The sequence below is a fragment of the Chinchilla lanigera genome, unplaced genomic scaffold (genome assembly GCF_000276665.1).
Source record: "Chinchilla lanigera isolate Chin_1 unplaced genomic scaffold, ChiLan1.0 scaffold00027, whole genome shotgun sequence".
Lineage (NCBI taxonomy): Eukaryota > Metazoa > Chordata > Mammalia > Rodentia > Chinchillidae > Chinchilla > Chinchilla lanigera.
Window position 1 is genome coordinate 6,318,772 of NW_004955428.1, and position 17,264 is coordinate 6,336,035.

Genomic DNA, 17,264 nt, shown 5'->3' on the forward strand with positions numbered 1-17,264 from the left:
ATATTTTATTTTTTAAAATTCGTTTTAAAGAGAAAAAAAACAGTAACAAAGTAACAACAACAAAGACAAAAAGAAAAGAACACAAAAACAATAAAAACACTACAGAATTGCAAAACAAGAGGAGAGGAAATTAACAATGGCTGTTATATTACACATTGTTATCTTCAACAAAGTTGCTGAGATTACCAGATATAAGAATGCAAGATTGATCAAACAATTACAGAGAATAAAAGGAAGAAAAAAGAAAAGAACCTTAGAAACAATACAGAGCTTCACTGAACAAGATGGCAGGAATGCAACAATGGTTGTTATACTGCATATTGTTGTCTTCAAAGTAGTCGTTCAGATATTTTATGCAGAACTAACAATTTGTTTGGGAATTCAGAAAGAAAACAGTTGAGATAAGTAGTAATTTGCTCTTGTTGAACTTAAGCAGAGCTACAACATTTTACCATTTGTTCTGTTAACCATGATAAACTTAAAGGTGAGGTAAGTTACGTTATATCCCTTAGGTGTTTCTTACAATGAGAAAGTAATGACAGAGGACAATAGAGAGCATAAAATATTTACACAGTGTCACCTGCTTTGCTCATTTGGGAAATCAATATTTTAGCAATCCTATTTTACAATACCCAAGATCATGAGTCCGCCGTGCTCAGAAAGAGAGTTTATAGAATTAGAAGTTGAAAAACTAGTCTATAAAACTTTTTAAAGAATACAACCTGGAGCTAAACAGAGAGAGAAATCATAGCAGTGGCACAAGTTAACCAAGCAATGATCTTGCTTTTACTTCACATGCATTTTAATTCTTTTTTCTATATTCTTATATTTTGTTTACAAAATTTGATGTAGTCTCAGTAATATTCTATGGAGGACTAATATCATGCTCTTTTATTTATGCTGTGTTTTAAAATTAAGGATGAAACATACTCAATTACATAAAAAGTATTATTTTTTTTCAAATCATATGGAGAATTTTTGGGTCAATACATTGTTTAATGCAATTAGTTTATTTTTAATGCCATCTTATGATGTTTTATGTAGGTAAAATTTTATAAAATTTGTAATAACTTACTTTATTTTCTTTGCCTTTTTGAGACAGGCTCTCATTATGCAGTTCAGGTTGGCCTTGAGCTCACCTTATACCCCAGGCTTGTCTTGAACTCACAGTGATATTCCTGCCTCAGCCTCCCAAATGCTGGGATTACAGGAATGTACCACCATGCCCAGCTTAATAATTTAATTTAATACTGCAATTACTTCCAGACATGCATATATAAGAAAATATGCTGCCATATCTATAAGTAATTTGTAATTACTTAGATTATTTTTGAAAACCAAAATCACCATTTATTCTACTTGCTAATAATTTTATATTTTAAATGCCATTTTTACTTGTAAAAAAAATTCACTATTTGTTCTGCTACCAAGCATTTTATATGTTAAATGTTATCTCAATCATAAAACTTATTACAGGGTGCTGGGGATTTAGCTCAGCTGCAAAAGCGCCTGCCTGGCAAGTGCAAGGTCGTGAGTTCGGTTCCCGGTACCGGAGAAAAACCAAAACCAAAAAAAAAAATAAAAAAAAAATAAAAAAAAATAAAAAAAACTTATTACAGTATTTTAACAATGAAATAATATTCTGGCAGGTGAGAGTTTGAGTTTGATTCCTGGTACCAAAAACAAACAAAAAAATAGCAACAACAAAATGAAAAATAATAAAGAACCTTCTCAGAATACTATATAGCAATTTGAAATAAATTATAAGTTTAAACATAATTATCTGGTCATATGATATAAAGCTAGAACATTGACATAAATATGAAAACTCAAACAGTAAACCAATCTATTTTTAACAAATACTACAGACAATAAGTAGATCTGGTATATTTTATATCTAAAATGTCCCCCCAAAGTCTTACATATTCAGAAGTGTGGCTTTGGAAAAGGGGTTGCGTTCTGGAGATTTACTTTTCAGTGGATTCATCGTTTGGTGAATTCATCCTTGGTTGTGCTGTTAGGAGGTGGAACCTTCTTGGAGGAGGCACGTCACTGGACATATGCCATGAAGGATCATACTCTTCTTCATGGCTCTTCCTCTGCTTCCTGGCCAGCATAAGGTAAGCCACTTTCCTTGATCATGTCCTTCCTTTCTGCAACTCTTGCTCTGGATCCAGCTCATTATAAACTGAATCCATGAAAATCATGAGTCAAAATAAAACTCTTCTCCTTTAAGTTTCTGTATTAGCTGACTAATGTAAAATCCGGTACCAGCAAAGTGGCATCACTGCTGTGACTATACCTGATGATGTGGTTCAGAACAGGTGTTTGTGAGGAGTTTGGAAATATTTAGAGTGGGAGGCTAGAAAAGGCAGATCTAGAGTGGCTGGATCTAGAGTGTGTGACACTGGGTTTGATTCACGGTGCAATGCTAGTCTCAAGGGCACTAGGATTAATATTGTGAATGGTACCTACCCTAAGCAGCTTGTATAAGATATAAGGGATAGAAAGAGTTGTGGTCACTTTTTATTGCTTTGCTACCTTCTTCCCACCATGAACTGTTTCTCTTTTGTGGTGCTGCCCTGTCTTGGAGCCAACCAAAGGAGGATTGAAACCTCTACAAATTGTGAGCTGAAATAAAGCTTCCCCCTTTGTCTTTGGGTGTCAAGTATTTTGTCTCAGCCAGGACAGAAAAGCATCTCAGACAATAGATGATTCTGTTGGGAGGTAAAATTCACGGAATGCTGATAATAATGAAGACAGCAAAATCCAGGTTCAAAGTATTTCAGATGAAAATGAGAGTTTGATGGAAAATTGGACTAGAAGCTATGTGTCTTACATTCTGCAGAAAAATTTGTCTACATTTGAGCCATGCTTTATGACTTTGTGCAAGACAGAATTTAAAGATAGTGGGCTAACTGATGTGATGAAAATAATTTTAAGGCAGCCCAACATTCAGGGTGTGCAATACATGGTACTGCCGAATACTTTTAGTCAGAGGTATAGTGCGAGGCAGGAGAAGATAACAGAGCTGAATGATTTTCCGAACTTTTCTGTTTAGTTAGAAATGAAAGTATGTGTAAAGCTGGGGCTAAAGAGAATATGGTAATTGAAAAGATGAACCCCATTAAAAAGAATCCAGGGGGAAGGTGTTATCACACCTGCCTTCATCCCAGCATTCTGGAGACAGTGCAAGATGATTGTACGTTTGAATCCAGCTTGTGCAACTTGAGTTTTAGGGAGATCTTGTCTCAAAATAAAATCAAAATTTTAGGGAATCTAACTTACTGCAAAGACCCTGGGTTCAATTTATATATATATACTGCACAAAAAATAGGAGTGATGATTCTGAAATATATTAGGAATTGGCCACACTCCACAATCGCAGACTCGAGAACATGAAAGCATAAATTTCTTTGGAAGATTGCTTCACAATGACAGCTACAGGATATCTTGTTTACTGATTGCCACCTAGGAAAGCCAGTCCATAATTCAATCATCCACATATTCAGAGACTACTGTAGCTGTGGTCCACACAGATCCTGCTATTGCTTAAGTTGGCAGCAGACCTTAGTGTCAGCCATGTGGTCCTAGTTTTACAACAGTATAAGAGCTGTAGAGTCAGGGAGGCTTCGATACAGATGTTAAAACAAGATCTGTGAAGAAAATGTGCCCTTGAGATGATAAGTTATAAGAGTGAAGCTAAAGGTGTACTGGGAATACCAGTAGATTGGGGGTGCGATGAATATGGATTGACTGCTAAGGAAAGGTGCAGGCAGTGACCAGAGCCAGCCCTAACAAGAGGCCATGTACACAACCAACAAGGCCATACAGATGGGACTGCTTAGCTCTTTGCAGTTCATATCTCACTACCCCTTGCCTTCCAGTGTTGCACGCAGAGTTACAGGATTTAATGTTTGTCCTGCTTACTTTGTCTTGGTATGATTCCTATGGATTGGCCAATCTTTCCCTTTTGTACTTGAAACACTTTCCCTGTGCAATTGTATGCTGGAAATCTTACACTCCTTGATTGTCACAGAGGCTCAAATCCAAGAGTTTGCTGTGAGAATTGCCGTATACTCTGGATGCGGAATTTTTCGAGGTGTACATTTTATGATTTATATTTAAAATATAACTTTGCCATGGAGCTTTGGGAAAGTGATGGATCATCGGGGTACTATTTTCATGAGTAGATTCTTCTTTCCTTGAGTACGAAGCTGACTGTGCTGTCTGGAGGTGGAAGGAGAGTTTTGGTTAGAAGATATGGTTCACTGTAGATGTGACCTACAAAGGGCACATTATTGCCCCTGGTCTTCTCTCCTTCTCTTTACTTCCTGGCCACCATGTTCTGAGCAGTTTTCCTTTCTTAGACTTTCCCCTATGCCATTTTTGCTTTGGAGATGGCCAATGATGTCCTGGAGGGACTCAATGAACCCACTGAGACAGTGACTGAAAACGTACCTCTCCTCCTTTAAATTGTGAGAGATGGGTTAAAGGTGACTAAAATAGAACTGTCAAGCCTATGGACATCTTAGAAATGAAAAATATATTTTCACAAGGACATGGATATAAGCCTTTTGGTGACCAGTGGTAAAATATCACAGTTTAGATCTAAAATGTCCCTCAAAAAGGAAGGGAATGGAAATATATAGATATAAGGCGCTGTGCCACTGAGCTAACTTCCTGGGCCCTGGGGCTTTTAATATATATATATATTTTAAACTTGGTGGAAAAAGTGTATATCCAAGACAGTTGGGTGATTTAACTTTCTCCTAAGCAATATATTACTGTTCCAAATGCTCTAATGTCTTGATAAGGTGGGATTTTTAAAAATTTTATTGTCACTTAAGCTATTTAAGTATATGTGCAGGAATCTTGTTCATTCTTTTATTTTGTACTGCTAGATGATGTCTAGTATCTTTTTGCTTTTTGCTCTACATAAGCTTTTGATTTGGTTATTTGTGAAATTATTTTCTAATTTGTAACTGAGCTCTACATTCTGATCTTTGAATCTTGAAAGTTCATTACAGCTTCTCTTTGAGCCTTTTGCTTGTCTTTCACATCCTTAAAACAATGTTAAATTTGAAGAAATCCCAGTTAGTACTACTTACTTTAAGCGACTGCTCTTTAGTGTTGATGCCAAAAAATACTATTTATAAGAAATAGTGCAACGTATTCCCTATTATTTTTATAAAATATTTATATTTATTCAGGTAAATGTCCCAATCTTAGTTATGTTTTTTAAAAAAAAATTAGAAGAAAGCTCTGGGAAAGTTGTGATGTTGAGCAGGATAAAGATTTTGCACTTATACATCTCAAAGCAAGAACAATAAAAGAGAAGTTTGTACACTATAAAATATTTGATTCTTTCTAAAATATTTTTAAGAAAAAAAGACAAAAATATATAAGAAAATATCTTTGCATAATATATCTGATCAATAACTTATTACAGAATTTGTAGAAATCCTCAAATTTCAATAACAAGTAAATAAAGAGCCCAACTGAAAAAAGTACAAAAACTTTGAACAATTTACTTACTAAAGAAGATACAAATATAAAAAATATGTTCACAGAAAGATTAGCAGTATCAATTACAAATAATATGATTGTCCATCATCAGTTTACCAGATGTATATATTGTGTTTATATCTAGACAATTAAATTTTATTTACTAAACCATGAAAATTACATACCAAATGCTCCAGTATATACACTTCTAGAACATGCAAACAAACCTAGAGTGATGGAAAATACATCAGTGCTGACCTAGCGATGGGAGGAAATGCCAATTTAAAGGGATCAAAAAGTGGAATATGTAGCCACTATAGGGTGGTGGATATATTTATATCTCACTTGTAGCTGTTGCTTCTTTAAATATCAATTTGCAGTTATGTGACAACTTTCTTAATTGCACAATATACATGTATATAGTTCATAATTTTATAACATCACAGTAAATTTATTAAGATGTAAAGCGTTAACTATAAGTGCATACATTATATTTATGACAACTTAATTTAGAAAATTATTAAAATGGGGTACAAAATTTATTAAAATAAATCAGAAAATGTATTTTTTATCTGTTTGAGAAAGGGTTTCACTATGCACTTCAGGCTGGCCTTGAGTTCACTTTGTAGCTCAGGCTGATCTTGAACTGACAACGATCCTCCTGCCTCAGCCTGCTGAGTGCTGGGATTACAGGCATGTTCCACCAAGTCTGGACCAGAAAATGTATTCTATTTCCTGAATAACTTTAAGCAATTTTGCATACTCTTCAGAGTCCATTAGTTGCTTAAAATTTCTTTATGTACCCGAGGGTCTCTGAGTTCTGGGGCCATCTTGCAGGAGTTATTGGCTGCTGGTATCAGGCTTGAGGAGAACAGCCAGGTGTTCCGCCTTTCCTGCCAGGAACCCACCAAGGGTGAGCAATGTCAGGGATTCTCACACACACAGGGTGAAGCATTCAGCTTCCCTGAACGATGACCTTGGATCTACCAACTGAGAGGCAGCAGTGAAGAGTGAAAACAAAAGTCCCTCAGCTTTACGGGTGCAGGAAAATTAGGGCACACTGGTCCTCTCGTTATCGGAGATCACAAATCAACATCCTATTTCCCAACAGGGAAAGAAGACAAGAAAAACAATGAAAGACTGGAGTCTCAATATCAGCAAAGTATGCACAGTAAATTATCAGGAAGATACCGACCACACTGTGGAGTTGGCTTCAAGGAGGTAGAAGATCGTGAGGGAGAAGGTGATGATGCTGATGTTGATCTGCTGCTGGTGATGCTGCTACTGCTGCTGATGATTCACCTGGTCCCCTGAAAGTTTAGACGATTCTGAGACTGATTCAGTGTCTGAGAAAAGAAGAATTTTCTGAAGAACTCCAAGATACTGACTACCGTGATGAAATGAAAGACCCCCAAACCAAAAATGATGCAGAAGGCAATATAAAATGATCTTTGCGGAATCCAGTGATCCATAACTCCCAAACACTTTATCTGTGTATTAAAGCAAATACATTATTGTTATAATTCAGATGGACTGCTTATACAGCACAGAGTTTTGTATTATAATTTTAAGGCCTTTTAAAATAATTACAAAGAGTTTTATTTCAAGCGCACTGGATTACAGTTTTAAGCACATGCCTATTACCATGTTTACAAAGAACAAGAGTTGTATAAAATAAGAAATAAATACTGTCCTCAACATCTTTCATATCAGTATCATCGTGCCTCTAGCCTTTTACGCCTGCAGATATATTTGGGGGGAATACATCTTTTTGTTTGTGGTAGCTATCTCAACTTTTTTTTTCTGATCAAATTTTTCTTGTATAAAAGTTTATGTGAGACCATTAGATGTTTATAGGAAAACATTCCTTAATTATATTTTGTTAAAGTACAACTACTTATCATGAATATTTCTGCTTCCCAGCACAACATAAGTGCTAGTGGCAAAAGGTTACATATTTATTTTACACTTGCTGATTCAGCTCTCCTCTTTTCTACCAAAGTAACATGAGAACTAGTAACACCTAAAAACCTGCTAGGATGAAATTATATTGTCACATATTTGGAATGTTATGATCTCAAACAGTCTTTATACAATTTGAAGGACATTGTATGTTGATTTTTGATAAAATTAGCAAAATTTTACAGAAAAAGAATTTTTTTCTGCATTGGCTTTGCATGCACTGATCTATACAAGTTCTGGAATCTTGGATATTAATGGCAGCAATGATAGTGAAAATTGCTTAGTCTTTAATGGAATGCTACATGTTGTAAACTTTTCTGCAAAACATAACAAGTAATTTTCCAATGCTGTCCACAGCATTTTATTGCTGAGAATTCATCACAAATGTCTTCAGTCTAAATCTCTACTTAAATTTCTTGATATAAACTAAATAATTTTGGATGGGTTCAATGTAAATATCTAAGAACTATAAATTGCATGACAGTGTAATAGGGTTGTACTTTTGCTTGTATAAAATATTTCCTTTTCCAGCATGAAAAATAACATATTTGAGTTATCAGCACAAAGATGTATATCAAATCAGTATTTATAGTTGAAACTTCCACACTTACTCCATGCAAAGATGGATTGATCTACGCCTAGCATCTCACTTTCCAAAGTAGTTGTGCCTAAACATGCATTCCCTGAATGCAATTTGAGACCATACTCTGAAGTGAAATGTCAGACATTGATGTTTAAATATTGCATTGTTTCTCTAGTGTGAGAAAGCAAATGGGCAAATAAGGACCAAAGTGTTTAATCTATATTAGGAAACAGGAAGAAAATATTCCAATAGGAAAGGGAACAAGGTAGGGGGAAGAGGAAATGAAGGAAGGAAAAAGGGATGCAAAAGAGAATAGAGGGAAAAAATGGAAAGAAACCTTTTGTAAATACCGAAAGAAGTTGAATGGATGGATGGGAGGCAAATGGGGAAATAATTATCAAAGTGTATCATGCACAGGTACAGATCTCCTATTGTGAATGTGGTCATCATGTGCATCTAAAGTGTAACAATACAACTAGTGAAAAAAGAAAGAGATCATCCACTGAAATATACATATCTTATGAAAATATGCCCATGATTTTTTCCACAGATATAATATGTTGTAGTTGAATTCTCATGAAACATAGTTTCTGAGTTGGAGTATAATATGAAGCTTCTTTATTAAGCAGTATCTCTCAAATCCAAAAGTAATGAGGGAGAAAAAGAAAGAAGTAAACTGAGCAGAGGAAGAAATATGTGATGTGACTAAAAAACTGTAGTGTGTATATATATATATATATATTTGAGACAGTGTCTCTCTGTGGAGTCCAGAGTGGCCTTGAACTCACCATGTAGCCCAGACTGGCATCCAACTCAGGGCAAGTTCCTCCTGTCTCAGCCTCCAGAGTGCTGTGATTACAGGCATGAGCCACCATGCCCATACTAAATATAAACATTCAAAAGAATGTATTACAGTAAAAGATATATTGCCATTTATCCTCCTGAAAATATTCCACATTACTTGAAACACACTTATTCCATCATTCTTGACACTTTCTGAAATAGTTCTGGAAGTTCTACTCTTCAGGGTCTTTAGCAGCACTGTTGTTGTTACCTGCAGGTCCTCAGTTGATTCAAGACTTTACCTTCCATGGTCATTCTGACAGAAACACATGGTGCAATATTTGGTCCATAAGGTACGTGAGCAGACACTGTGGTGTTTTATAGGCCACTCTCCACTGGATGGCACTTGGCGTCAGCGTTCACTGTATTTGTGATTAGGCCTCCCAGACATTCACGAAGCACAGCTTTCAAAACCGCTTCAGAAAGTGGCAAGAGCGATGAGAAGTGTGTTCAAAGCAAGAGTGAGGATTTAGAGGAAAATTAATGGCAATGTGTCTTTTACTCTAATACAATTTTTGTTTAATTTCAGCTTTCACAGTGTGTTTCTCTCACAGACCTAATAGCTAACTGTGATTTCAGACTTTCTGGAGTAAGAATACCCAGACATAAGTCTAACTAGGCCAACATGTCCAGGTCTTTTTCAAACATTAGATATGAATTGCTTCAGGAATCTCATATTTAGAGTATTGCCTTAAGAACTGTGCAGAATGGGGGCTGGGGATTTAGCTCAACGGCAAAAGCGCCTGCCTGGCCAGCGCAAGGTCGTGAGTTCAGTTCCCGGTACCGGAGAAAAACCAAAAAAAAAAAAAAAAAAAAAAAGAACTGTGCAGAATGTCAGATGAATTTTTACCATTACTATGGTGAATAGTTCCAAGACTCAGGTTTATCTACTGTGAATAAACGGACTAATGGACAGTTCAAAACTCTGTCTGGTATTTATGTACTAACACATGATTTCCCAGCTAGTGGAAAGTCTTGAGACTGAAGTCCTTTCAAGGAGAGGATAAGCATATAGTGTAAGTAGTGTTATCTTTTTCTTATGTTCAGAAAATTGAGCTAGATTTAGTGACCAACCTTCCTTCTAATTGGATGCCAAAGTTTTACTCCACAATGTAAGTTTCTAAGGATTTTTCCCAACTTAAGAACTTTAATGTGTACTGCAGAAGAGTTATGCTGCATTAGTCTTTTTTGTGACGTTTATATACAGATGCATCATTACTACTGGAACAGCTTAGCAGTGGGATTTTCTTTTTCATGTTGGAAGAAGATAAGTCTAGATGTTTGTTGAACCAAGACGAAACAAATTGATAAAAAAATTATTTCCAAAGGCTTTTGTCCACAGTGAAATTAGTTATGTAAAAGTATAAAGGATTGAATGCCTAGTTTTTCATTGTACTAAGACATTATCTATTGGCTTTTATATGCACGGGCTTACCACTCAATCTTGGACGCCTGTAGATTATTTAATGTAGAAGATTTAGATAAATTCCAGGTACAAAATAGGTACTTACCACATGCAAACACACCAAATTCTTTACAGTTGAAAATGCAGCTCCATTCATTTGTTTTTTAAGAAGAATTAACATTTCATAGTGAGGTTTCATGACCATGGGTTTTAATTCATTCTTCACTTATTTCATTCTTTAGTACTTTACAGTACTAAAGAAGTATGAAAAACAATGCAAGAAGTTTTTTTTTTATTCTTTTTTCCTTTTATATCCTTTTTGATGAAATTGGAAAATGTAAAAATCATATTACTACAATTAAACATTTGGATACCAATTAGTAATTTACAAAGTATAAAGACTTTTCTGTTGATAATATACTATCAGAGAATTAAAATAGCTCAGAGAAGAATATCAAATGAGTATTACATGCCCTACTGGAGGAAGACACTGATTTCTGTTTTATATTTTGATAAGTATAAAAAAGAAGGTATTAACAGATCAAAGGTAGTATCCAAATGTCAATAGAGATAATAAAACATTAAGATATCATCAATGTAGATTGAACATGGATCATGTTCCTGTTCAATCTTTGGTAGTTTACTATGCCATGGCTAACCAGCAGTGGCTTCTAATGATTAATAAAATCCAACTTCTCTATGGCTTGGGAGATAAATGTATTTTTCCCCTTCTCCAATCATAATGAGCTCATTATGCTTCTGACAGGTGTAAGCACTATGCAAGTTTTTAGCCGAGCCTTTAGTTGAACATTTTGGAAGGCAGTCACAATGGCCATCCAGGGCATCTTCAGCTGCTCTATTCACACACCTTCTCATGCAGCATATTCCTATAAATTATATAATTTATCCAAGTAAGTATGATGATACTCCACAAAACTAATACAAATAGTAATTATGATTATATAGACCATTATATGAAAATAAATCTTAATTTTTTTATAGTGGGAAAATTTATTGTGGAATAGGAATGGGAATAGGAATAGCTCCTGAGAGACAGGAGGGGACCCGAAAGGGGGGTGTAAAAATAAATATTTCAGAAGTGCCTAGCCTCCCTCTAGGAAGAGAATGGGAAATTGAGTTTCAGACTTGGTTTTCTTTCTGTTTGTATCTTGCTTTTGAAAGTAAAAATGTAAAAGAACAATCAATTGTATGTTTACACCATAACTCATCACCTGACAGCCTGGAGTTACTTGAACTTTTGTATTTCAAAGTCACTGTAGCTACTGTAACTTCTAGTTAAGTTCACATAAATGACAAACGTATGTCCCTCTTAGTTTCCAAAATATTTTGTACAGGGTAAAAAAACATCAGGGTAAAAAGGCATCCAGGTAAAGTACCAGAACTTGGTTGTCAACAGGGTCTGAGACACCTAGAGAAGTTAACATCAGGGATGGATTAACACATCGATGTGTTCGCAGATGAATGTGTTATTAAGAGGTGGCGCATCACTGAAGGATGTAGATGCCTGGGACTGTGACTCTGAAGTATATCTTCTCCTGTGTTCTTTGCCTCTCATTCTGTTTCCTGGCTAAAATGAGGTGAATATCTTTTCCCTGTCAAACCTCAATACAATAATATTTCCATGGTCGGCAACCATGATTTTCCACGTGCCTGAAGTTCTCTGAAACCATGATTCCAAATAAGTATTTTCTCCTTTAAGTTTTGCATGTTAGGTAATTTGTGATGAAAATCTGACTACTACATTCCTGAAGACAATCAGTGTTCTGTGAAAATTTTACTGGGGTCTGGCAGAACTGAAAAAATCATGGAAGAATATCAGAGAAGAGATTTTATGCTATGATAATTTATATGTTTACAATCCATCTACATATTTACCACCTCCGTATAAACTGATGTGAAAAGAAACAGTTCTCAGTAAAGTGCTCCATCTGTTCTTCTGCGTAAGTAACAAGAAATAATCGACTGGAAGACGATTATGCAGATAAGATGGGTACGTCTAGAAAATATCAAAGTATTCCCGTAATGGAACTGTATCAGAAGAAATAAAGGATGTGTGGAAATGAAACAACTACTATTTTTAAATATGTTTCCAGGAAGGTGAACTGACTCTTAAAGCAGCTTCATGTATTTTGGTGGAATATGTTGTCTGCCATGCTCAATATTTACATTTGCTTTGGGGAATTCGTACACTTTATAGCATGCATTGATCATCTTCAATCCCTTCACACTCTTTGCTATCCTAAACTTTCCCTTGATTTGCTTATCAATCTGAAACAAGTCTGCTTTTACTTTCCTACTTCTCTCCTCTGTTTTGCTCCTTTGTTTACGCTTTTGTTTCTCATTTAAGATAAATCATGTAATATTTAACTTTCTGGGTCAGATTTATTTCATATATATGCAAACAGGAGCCGCATGCAAGAGCTCTTAACATCCAAATCTGGAAAAGTATAAACAATAAAACAACTAATGCACCATTAAATCACGCCCAAAGTTTAAAAAATATCCATGTACTGAAACTAATATTAGATGACTTAATAAATGAAATGGGAGGAAATAGCTAAATCTGTCTATCAGCATTCAAAATAATTTAAATGGACACTTCAGGTCAACAAAGTAAAGAATGCAAATGGCAAAAACGGACTCATTCAAAAAAATGCTGCATGCCAAAGCAGAAAAGATAGCAACTTTACAGCAAAAAAACATGGCAAGCACTATGCCATCCAGATGAATGTTAAGGCAAATAGTGACAGCTGATATTGCTATCATGTAACTTTAGTATAAGAAAATGAATAAAAATGATTAGAAAACTCCAAATGTTGTTGTTCTGCAAAATATCTTATCAATATTTCATAAAATTCTCAAGATCATCAAAAATCTGAACAGATGTCATAGTCTCAAAGATATTATGACTCATAAGTACTAAATTTAACATTGTATTCTGAATGAAATCTTCAGGGTAAATGACATTAGCTAAAAATTCAGACAATACATATGAGGTATGAGTTGTTATAATTAACAATGCACAAATATTGATTCATTAATTGTGACAATGGAAGATATATATAGGCTTCATTGTATATCTATTAACTTTGTAAATACTAGTTAAAAAAACAAGAAAGTATTACAATAATATTAAAATCTTTCATTAAAACTGAGATGAATAAGAAAAATTGTATGGTCCAGGAAATCAATTTGAATTGTGCTCTTATAAAAATGTTATACATTTTCTTCATAAATATTTTCAATGATAGATTTAATACATTTTAAGGACAAATATTGTCAGTAACAAACTAAGCAAATTTTATATGCGCATATGGCTTCATTTTCTGTTTAAATTTGTTTTTAATTAAATCTGCTGGAAGATTTGTAAAATGAAGAGGATTGAATAATTATAATTGAGAAAAGTTGATGAAGTTGTTAAAAATGGATTTGCTTTTCTTTTTCTTAAGACATGATCAAAATATATCATTTTATTCTTTAGCTCAGCATATGGCATTTAGTTCAAAATATTTAGCATTATGGCTTCCACAACTCACATCAGAGGCTGCTATTTTTTTGTAACAACCACTTAGAAAATAAACACTGCAGATGTGACATTTAAAATAAAATATTAAGAGTTTTAAACTTGCCAAAGTAAAACATAGTACAGAAATGTGAGGTACACCTTTATTTCAGTGTTAACAATACTAATCTTTGTATATCTACTCACATTAAAAATTATTGAAATTCAAACATCATCAGTATGTTGCTCTTTTCAGCAAAGTCTTCAAGGGATTTGAATACAAAGACAGAATTTGAAATGAATTTTCAATGACATATATGCAAAATTATTTTGCATTTTTTTGGTGAGATAATTGAGTGAAATCTGTCACAGACACACACTTATGCACATACATCAATGCTTTTACACATGTCCAACTGCAGAACTCATATTTTCAGTTGGAAATAATTTGATACTGAGTATAAGAATTATGCAAGTTTCTTTAATTTTAAAAGAAGTTCCCAAATCTTGGGAACTGAGCTCATAATCTTGGGAATAGACATTTCATCTTCATTCCACCTTGAACTCTGCTGCAGAAAGATGAAACAATTTTCTTCATTTGCATATAAAGAAAACCTGAATTTCAGTAGTTCGCATAGAAGGGTTTCTTTTTTCTTTTTCTTTTTTTTGTTTTTCTCCGGTACCGGGAACCAAACTCACGACCTTGCGCTTGCCAGGCAGGCGCTTTTGCCGCTGAGCTAAATCCCCAGCCCCCAGAAGGGTTTATTTTTATAAGCTGAAAAAATCCAGATGGATAGAGAAGCTCAATAACGTCCATGCTTTCTTTGTATCTGTGGTTCATCATTGTTAGTACTGCTTTTCATTCTCATGCATGCAAGAGGTTTCCGGATTTAGTATAATATTCCCTACTAAAATGAAAGATAAAAGGTTAAGTAGGAAAAGAGCAAAGAGACACTCCCACAAGCCTGTTTCTCTTTAAATGACTTTCAAAAAGCTGGCATTCTTTGATCGTCATTTATGACAATATTCGGACATCTCTAAGTTTAAAGGAAGTCAAGTGCTCATGTATATTTCCTGAGAACACGAACTAAATTAATATTATCATAGTAAAGAAAATGACACTGAAGTCTGGAGAGGTAAACACGAATAACTACCACAAAAAGTGTACCTTACACAAAAAGTGTAAGAAAGGACTGTAGATCAAGCATTGCTACTCTGAGCCCTTGATTCTCAACATCTGAAACAATGTTATTTACGTTTTTGCTTGTAAACTTGGTGACATATTATTTTCTTGAGTTTGGAAAATAGAACACTCTAGGAAAAGTACAGAGGGAGAGAAAAGAGAGAAAGGAGTTGAAGGGTATAAAAATAAATAAGATATGTTATATACATGTACAAGTTTCCCACAGTGAGTATCAATACTATGTACTAATGTACATGTACAAAGAAAATGTTTTATAGTAAAATAAAGAAACAAGAACAGCAAAAAAGGAAATCAAAATCGATTATAGTTATATCACTCACAGCTCATCACAGATCATTTCATGGAAAATCTCAAGAAAAGACAGATATTCATATCAATACATGCAACCCTATTGATATAATCTACTTCTACTTGAGTAAGTTTCGGTAGTTTGTGTATTCAAAGAAATTGGTTCATTTGATCCAACTTGCTTAAAGTGTAGGTAATAGAGTCATTCATATCCCTTTATTATCTTTTCAATATCCATCAATTCAGTAATTATGGGCCCTTTTTCCTTTCAGACATTAGTGATTTTTGCTCTGTATCTTTTATTGGTTAACCTGGCCACTGCTTTGCCACAATTTTGATTTTGTTGATTTTGTCTAATGATGTCATGTTTCCAATACCATCTAATCTTTATTCATTTTTTGTATGCTTTCTTTAAATTCATATACACTTCATAAGGTGAAAGCTTAGGTTAATGTTTACATATCTTTCTTCTGTTCTAATGTACATGCTCAATGATAGAAACATCCTTCAAACGCAATTTTGCTATCAGCACTTTGAAAATGTTGTTTACCTTTTCATGATGTTAAATATTTTTAATTTTTCTAGAGACTGTTTTTAAACCCTTTGTTATAGAAAGGCATGTGTTTAATCTTCAAACTGTTTTCAGTTTCCCAGCTCTCATTTTCTTCTTGATTTCTAGTTTAAATCTATTGTTGTTCAGAAGCATGCTTTGTATGATTTTTATTGTTTTAAATTTGTTTAAGTATATATTGTGGACCAGGGTTTGCTCTGTTTTTGTAAACTGTGTGTCACCTGAAGGAAAATATATGTTTGTTTTGTTGTTGCTTAGAATATTCTATAAAATTCCTTTAGACAAGCTGATGAATGACCCTATTCAGTTCAATATTTCCTTTTGATTTTCTGCCTACTGTATCTACGAAGTACTTATAGAAAGATATTGAAGACTCCAGGTGTAAATATGAATTTGCTTATTTCTTCATTCAGTGCTATCACTATTTTTGCCTCATATAATTTGATACTCTGATGTTAGGTGTATCCATGTCATGATATCTTATAAAATTAACTTCTTTCTATGTAATAGCATATTATACCAAATAATTTTCCTTATTCTGAAGTCTGTTTTCCCTAAAATTATGCAACTATCTAAATTTTCCTTTTAGTGTTAAAATGCTACAACTTCCTTTAGCATTTTACTTTTAATCTATCTATGCGTTTATGTTTAATATGGATTACTTTTGGAAGTCCATAGTTGTGACTTTTTAAAATATCAACTCTTTCTTTTCCTGTAATTGATATTTGTAATCACTTAAATAAAAGTAATTATTGTTATGTTTAGATGAATAAATTCATATCCATACCTGCTGTCTATCCATTGCAAATTTTGATCTTTCCTCCATTTTCTGCTTTGTTTGTATTTTGTGGAGCATTTTAAATAGTTCCATTTTTTTTCTGCTGTGACAGTGTGTTCCTTCTACTTCTTTCCATTCACACATTTATGTTTTCTTTGAGTTTGCAATATGCATTTGGAAAGATTCTTAGCTAAATGTTATGTAAAACTAATGTATAATAATTTACAGGAAATACAGGTAAATTAAAATATTTTTCCAAATTATTCCCTTATAATATTACTATCACTCATTTTAGTTATCTGTGCATTAAAATTGTGTAATACATTAGTACTGCTATTACTTTGAATTAACAGTAGTCTGTTAGATCTATTAGGAGCAACAAAAATGGAAAGCTTAATCATGTAGATGTTCCTTCTCTTATGCCACTCTCTTTCTTAGGTACATCCAAATATCTGGTCTGTTTCATATGTCTTCTCTGAATAACTTTTTAAAAAACATTTCTTGCAAAGTGAATCTATGGAATTAAATTCCTTCCACCTTTATTTGTTCAAAAAAACCTTTTCTTTACCTTTATTTTTAAAAATAGGATATTGTGCTGT

At 33.9% G+C, this 17,264-nt stretch overlaps 1 pseudogene; it reads left to right on the plus strand.

The window, feature by feature from the left end:
• The first annotated feature begins 469 nt into the window (after positions 1–469).
• Positions 470–6,982, plus strand: LOC102012984 (annotated as a pseudogene).
• Positions 6,983–17,264: the final 10,282 nt, after the last annotated feature.